We start from the raw sequence: 7247 nt of genomic DNA on the forward strand, positions 1-7247 counted from the left end.
GGCCTTTTTATGATGCTGTCTGAGTCTGTGATTTGTTCTTGGTTAGTAGAGCCTAACGAAAAGAGAATAACTAAATCTCCCACAAGAAACTTCCAGGGACACACAAGTACATAAATGTGGTGATATCTCAATGGATGAGAAAGCAGGTGAATGCTATTTATTTCCAAAAGACTCACGATGTCTTATTGTCACCTGCTTTCTTTATTATTTTCGACATGTACATGCAATAATCATTGCTCTTACTTTAAGTATAAAGTATTGTTTGCCAGGCAATATAGTAGGAACTGAAGTAAAACTGCATACAAAAACTGTACATAATTAATGGATATAGTTTGGCAAATTTGCACATATATATTACTCTTGTTACCACAACCAATATCCGGGTAATAATATATCCATCACCTCCAAATGTTTCCTATGTCCCTTTATTGCTGCTGTTGTCAGAACCCCTAAGATCGACCCTCTTAACAAATTGTTAAATACAAAATACCTCATTATTAACTATAGGTACTATGTTTTAGAGCCTATCTCTGTAATTGACTCATTTTGCACAGCTTTAACCCTTGAACAATAACTCCCCATATTGCTCTTTCCCACTCAACAAAATACCAAACTCTTTTAAAGCACATTCTATATAATCCACTTTATGAAGATTTTTCTAACATTCTTTTGTCTGCTCCCCCTCAGTAAAGGGAACTACTAATATAACAATTACCTATTTTGGATTTTTGTGTCTTTTACATATATTCCTGCATGAACCCATTTAACACTTTATCTCCCATTATCTTAATATGAAGTAAAATAAAACTTGAAATGATTTTAAAAATGAAATCACAGAAGGGCTTTGTAAAAGTATGATGTATCATTGCTTATTTGTAAGAATTCAAGTTACATTAGGGGTTTTAAAAAGTCTTTTGTTTTTATTTGTTCTTTGCTTGTAAACCTTGTGTCTTGCATATTGTGGGCACAGTGTCTTTCCCAGCTCTTTGCTTTGGGAAGATAAGTTAGAGTTACACTGAACATCAAAGCCCATCTTGTCTAGTAACTTACCTTACAGATGAGGAAATGAGCTGAGGGAAAGGAAGAAACTTGCCCAAGATCACCCAGTGATCAAGTGAGGAAGGTGGTAGGGACAGCACTAAGGTTTGGTATTCTGAGCCTCATTCTGTTTTCCACTCTTGCCCCTTCTCTGTTTCCTCCTCTCTTCCCCAGCCTTCTAAAGAAAACTTTGCAGTTCTGCTGCAATGTCTACCTAAGGACATCCTGAGGAGACCTCACTTTTCATTAAACTGCTTTTTAAAGCACTGTCCTGCATTTTCTTCTTCAGTCTTGTTGCATCCCATTTTTGGCTATAAGTAATGCTTCTGCTGTGCTGTTCTATCCAGTTAGTTTTTTTTCTATTTTCATTGAGTGAAAATCAAAACAACAAAAAACATTAGTTTATCTAAATTTGGAAGTTTTAAAACTTGATTAAAATTTCCTGGGGATATGGATGTAAGACATATATTTTAAAATATTTTTCATTTTCAAAATTAAAAATCAAACCCATATATTTAGCCAGGGTGACTACTTGATAACTACTAATCAGATGGGTCTTCAGTAATGCCACAAGGTTAATACTCTTATAAATCAATTCCCTGGTGTTTTTTTGTGCTACTGAGTTAATACAATTTGATTTGGTATCACCTTTAACCAGGCTTTGAGGAGTCACACAAAGGAACAGCACAACAGAACCATAGGGTGGGATGTGTGGGGAAACCGAGATGTAAAACACAGCCTTGACTCTGACATTTACTCTACTGTTGGGAAAGTACTTCAATTCCCAGGGCCTTAATATTTTCCTCTATAAAACAGGAGAAATAGAGCCATCTTTAAGGTTTTGTCAAATCTTGTTGCTGAGTGATTTTATAGTGTCTGCAGCTATCCTCTCTGCTACTCATAACAAGGCTAACTGTTCTTTTGTTTAGTTAAAGATGTTTTTGCATTTGTTTACAAATACTTATGCTTCCCTTCACAAAAAAGGAAACGTTTTAAAGATAATTTATAAGATGTTCAGAGTCTCTTACATATGAACTCTTCATAATGTGACAGAGTAGCTTAACCCCGTCCCTAAGAGTATAGATTCAGATCAGCCTGTATGTAATTAACCCCCAAACCTATGTGGAGTGTGGGATAGATCATATATTTCAAACACATGAAAAGGCACACACACACACACACACACACACACACACACAGTATTACCAAGGCAGAGGTGCAGATGAAAATATTGGATAGACAGCTCAAAACTCTTAGTACTAAAATAATCCTAATAATAACTTTCCTTCCAAAGTCACCACCGACAATCAGATCTCTTAAGGGTTGGTGCCTTAGGCTTTTGAACTTTGTGTAACCTTTGGCTTTCTTATTTGGTTGTATGCTATTTATCTCATAGAAAGAAACTTCTTCATCCTATGCTAGTGCTGTGTTGTAGGGGCTTGTGGATGTTTTCCTGGTCTATAGCAATCCAGGTAACTGGCCTCTGGCTTCTTAGGAGCAAGGCCATCACATGCTTTTGTTCTTTGCTTGCTTCCTTGTAAGGGCCCGACATACAGTGGGTGCTTAACAAATATTTGATCAACTGAACTCATTTTCCACCTCCGTTCTCTCCCACTTCAATCTCTCCCTTTTACTTCTTCCAGATTAGTTTTCCTACAGCAAAATGGGAATTGTCCAAAAACTGCCCTTCATCTTAACAACTTGAAGGATTCATTACCCTAAGCAGTCCTTCAAAACTGATTATCATAGACTAGATAAAAAGTCTAGGTTCACCGAGAATAGGCATGTGTGGCATTCATTATATTTTCTGTTGAAAGCTTTGGAAAGTGTCTTTTAGCAAACAACATAAAGCATAGAATTTGACTGTTCCTGACAATGTAAAAGGATCATCCACATTCTCACATGTCCACGGCTAATTTCCCACTCCTTCCCCAACCTTGAAATCCTGAATTCAAAAGAAAACATAAGAAGATAGTATGCCTCATGTAAGGCAACAGGTTGCTTAATCTTTCTTGCCTATACACATTCAAGAGCTCCAGAAAAATTTCTGAGCTACTTAGGATGCCTGATCCTCTTCTTGGGTAAAAGCAATAAGTCCTACATGTAGTCACCAAAACCATGTCTGTTCAAGGGGTCTTATACCTGTGATTCGTGATTGCATGCTAAATGTAGAAGGATATGCTCTGTTGCAGGGCCATGTGTGGTCATTGTGTTTAAGTTCTACTTTGGAGGACTAGTTGTTTCGAAGGAAGAGAGAATGATAATGTTAGAAATTAGAATAAAACTTAAGGGGAAAAATCAAGTACAAGGGACCAACAGTACTGAGGGGCAATAGATTGAAGATTTCTTCGATTATTGTAATATTTTCAAGGAGACCCCCATGAATCCTTCCTGACTGACCCCAACATAGCTTTGGCATAGCCTTTATGCCAAATGTCTTAGGCTAACTAACTTTTCCTAAAGAAAATAGAGGAGTTATGGAAACCAATATTTAGTAGAATAATGCCTGATTATCTTGCTTTTGAGGTCTAGAAACTGGTAGTAAACTTGTCTAATTAATTCACATTTAGAAGTAGAGTAACAAGGGTTTGAAGCACTTGAAACACCACTGACTTCATTTCACGTGAGAGTTCTTATGGAGAGCTAATGAACTATGAGGCTGCAGGTGTCTTGGCCAATAAGTCTTCTAGATTTTCTGTGACTCCCTTTTCTGGTCGTAGGTGATTTTGCTTTTGTTTTGAGTATTATAGCACCATAAGGTGTCAGACACTCTACTCTTACCAAGTCTTACACAAAGTTTATCTTGTTATTTGGTAGAGTTTGGCCAATTAAGAAAAAAAGAGAGCGAGAGAATGATAAAGAAGAGGACAGCAATCCTCACTGCTGAAGGAAGAGGAAAGCTTGGCTTTATTTCCGGTAGGCAGAAAAAGCTTCCGTCTGTGGCTCTCTAGTACCAGTGGAATGTCTTTGTTTGGATAATAAGTGTCCTTCCATACCTTATTAGGCATATTCACAGACAGAGATGTACTATGCGTGCAAAATCACCTCATGGTATGACTGAAAGTCCATGTTTTATTGGACACTAAGTTCATTAGAAAGATGTGGGTGCACAGTTTTGACCAGAAAACCTTGTTAAATGGGAACATAAGCTACAAATATTTTGGCAAAAGATTAAGGTTTATGAACAACCAACCATTTATATTAAGTTACAATTAATTAAGCCATGTGGAGAAACCATTTGGTTTAGTTAATGATTAGACATTTTGTTTGTGAACCCTTCCCAGACTTTACTAGCCCTGCTAATCCCTGTTTTGCTCCTGGTCTGAACCCCCACAGTGCCTTGTTTATGGTACAGTGCCTACTGCTTGTATGCTAGATTAGTGAATGTATATTTGCCTCCTCTACTACTGTGTGAGCTTCTTATTTGCCAGGACAGGGCTATATTCCTCAGAGCTGAGGAGAGAGTTGAATCATGTGGTCATTTATTCTCAAATCCTCTTCAACAAGTGAAGCAAAACAGGACAGTGAAAGGCCACTGCACATGGAAGCAGGAGGTCTGGATTTGCGTTCTGAATCTCTAGATCTATTACTAACTGGCGGTATGGAGAGAGTCAGGAAAATTTTCTTCCTGAAGTCTTGATAGCACCTATGTAGGTCCAGATCTGTTGGATCTGGATAAGGGGATTCTCAATAATTACTGTGCATAAAATCAACTGAAAGTTATTTTGCAATGCAGATTCTTAGCCCCATTCTATGAAATGTTTACTGTTTTATAAATTGATAAATAATTTTTTTAGACAATGTAAATTTCCTTACTTGCACCAGCATACAAAAATATTGAATAATATTAGCAGCAGAATCTTTCAACAAAATAACTATGTATAGCTATTGAACCACTTTGTTTCACTGATTTTTATTTTCTTTTATTTATCACCATTGTTTTATTTATAAATATTGTTTCTGCTCATAAGGAGTATGTAGTCTCTATATGTTTATAAAATTAATGCCTGAATGAATTTGCTTAAATAAGGCAGAAGTTGATTTCTTTTTCACTTAAAATTAACCTGTAGTTAACACCATTCAAGGCTAGTACAGATACTTTCTAATGTCATTAGGGATGCAGGTCCCTTCCAGGTATCTGCTCTGCTATACTTTAGAAAATACCCTTGTTTGGCTGCTAAATTCCCACCTATTATTTCTGAATTCTAGACAGCAGGGAGAAAAAAGGCATGGGAGAAGGGCAAGGAACATCTACCCTTCCTTTTTAAATTTTTTAACCAACCCCCCTTAAAAACACTTTGTTGAGACATGATTACATTCAAAAAGCTGTACCTATTTAATGTGTATATCTCAGTGAGTCTGAGGATAAGGATACATTGTGAAAGCATCACTACCATCAAGATTATAAACATAATCATCACCTCCTGAAGTTCTTCCTCCCATTCTAATTATTATTTCTATTAGTAACAACAATTAACATAAAATTCACCCTCCTATTATATTTTAAGTATGCAATACAGCATTCATAGCTATAAGCACTATGTTGTAAATTAGACCTCCTGAACTTATTTATGTTTGTATATCTAAAACTTTGTACTATAATCACACCTACTCATTTACCTGTACCACAGCTCCTGGCAACCTCCAATTTACTCTCTGCTTCTGAGTTTGAGATTTCAAATACAAGTGAAATCATACAATATTTGTCATTCTGTGTTTAGTTGATTTCACATGACTTCATGCCCTTCAGATCCATCAATGCTGTCACAAATGACAGGGTTTCATTATTATATAATACTGAATAATATTCCATTGTGCATACATATATATATATAAAACGTTAATTCATCTGTCCGTGAATGAATGATAACATGTGTGTCTTCTTCATATATCTTGAGTATTATGAACAGTGCTGAAAGGAACATAGGAGTGCAGATATCTCTTTCACATACTGAATTCAATGACTTCATATATATTATATATTATATATATATATATATATATATATACATAAAATAAGTGGGATTGCTGGAACAAAATGGTATTTTTATTGTTAATTTTTTGAGAAACCTTCATACTATTTTCCAAGATGGGCCATACTAATTTACATTCCCACCACCAGTATACAAAGGTTCCCTTTTCTCCACATCCTTACCAACACTTGTTATCATCCGTCTTTTTGATAACAGCTATTCTAACAGGTGTGAGCTGATATTTCATGGTAGTTTTCATTGCATTCCCCTAGAGAGGGTAAGAATTGTTTATATATATGTCGTCCATTTGTATCTCCTCTTTTGAGAAATTCCTACTCATATCTGTTTGTTTATTTTAGTTTTTGAATTTTAATTTTATACACAGAGGATACATGTGCAGGTTTGTTACATGGATGTATTGTGTAACACTGAGGTTTAGAGTATGAATGATCTCATCACACACATAGTGAACATAATGCCCAATAGACAGTTTTTAAGGCCTTGTACCCAACCCTCTCTCCTCCCTCTAAGAATCTCCAGTGTCTATTGTTTCCATATAAGTGAGAGCTAAACAATGTATAACCCAATGTTTAGCTCTCACTTATAACGGAGAATATGTAGTATTTGGTTTTCTGTTCCTGTGCGTAATACCACACTGGGCTAATTTTTGTATTTTTGGTAAAGACGGAGTAGCTTCAGCATGTTGGCCAGGCTGGTCTCAAAATCCTGAGCTCATGCGATCCACCCACCTCACAAAGTGCTGGCATAACAGGCATGAGCCACTGCACCTGGCTTTTCTAAATGTTTTTTAGCTTACATTAGGTTTGTCTGTTCTAGAATTTTGTGTACATTTATTTATATTATATGACACTTTTTAGCTTAGCTTTCCCCACTCAGGGTGAGAAAGATTATATTGATCCAAGATGTTGATGAATAGAGTTGATTATCCCCCTTGATTGCCCAATATTGCTCTATAATATGCATGTAATTTGTTTATCGATTTCCTCTCGATAGACATTTGAGTTGTTCCCAGGTTTTAGCTATTGTTAATAGAACTCAAGGACATATTTTTAAAATAAAAAATTTCAATCCAAAATGTCCTTTCTTTTTGACTCTCCAATATTGTGTCATGGTTACATTTTTGTTGTCATGAAAATCCAATTACACTGAACAAGACGTGTTTCCAGAATCAAGATTCAGTATATGTGGCCGGGCGCGGTGGCTCAAGCCTGTAAT

The sequence above is a fragment of the Trachypithecus francoisi genome, unplaced genomic scaffold (genome assembly GCF_009764315.1).
Source record: "Trachypithecus francoisi isolate TF-2019V2 unplaced genomic scaffold, Tfra_2.0 Contig00379, whole genome shotgun sequence".
NCBI classification, from domain to species: Eukaryota; Metazoa; Chordata; class Mammalia; order Primates; family Cercopithecidae; genus Trachypithecus; species Trachypithecus francoisi.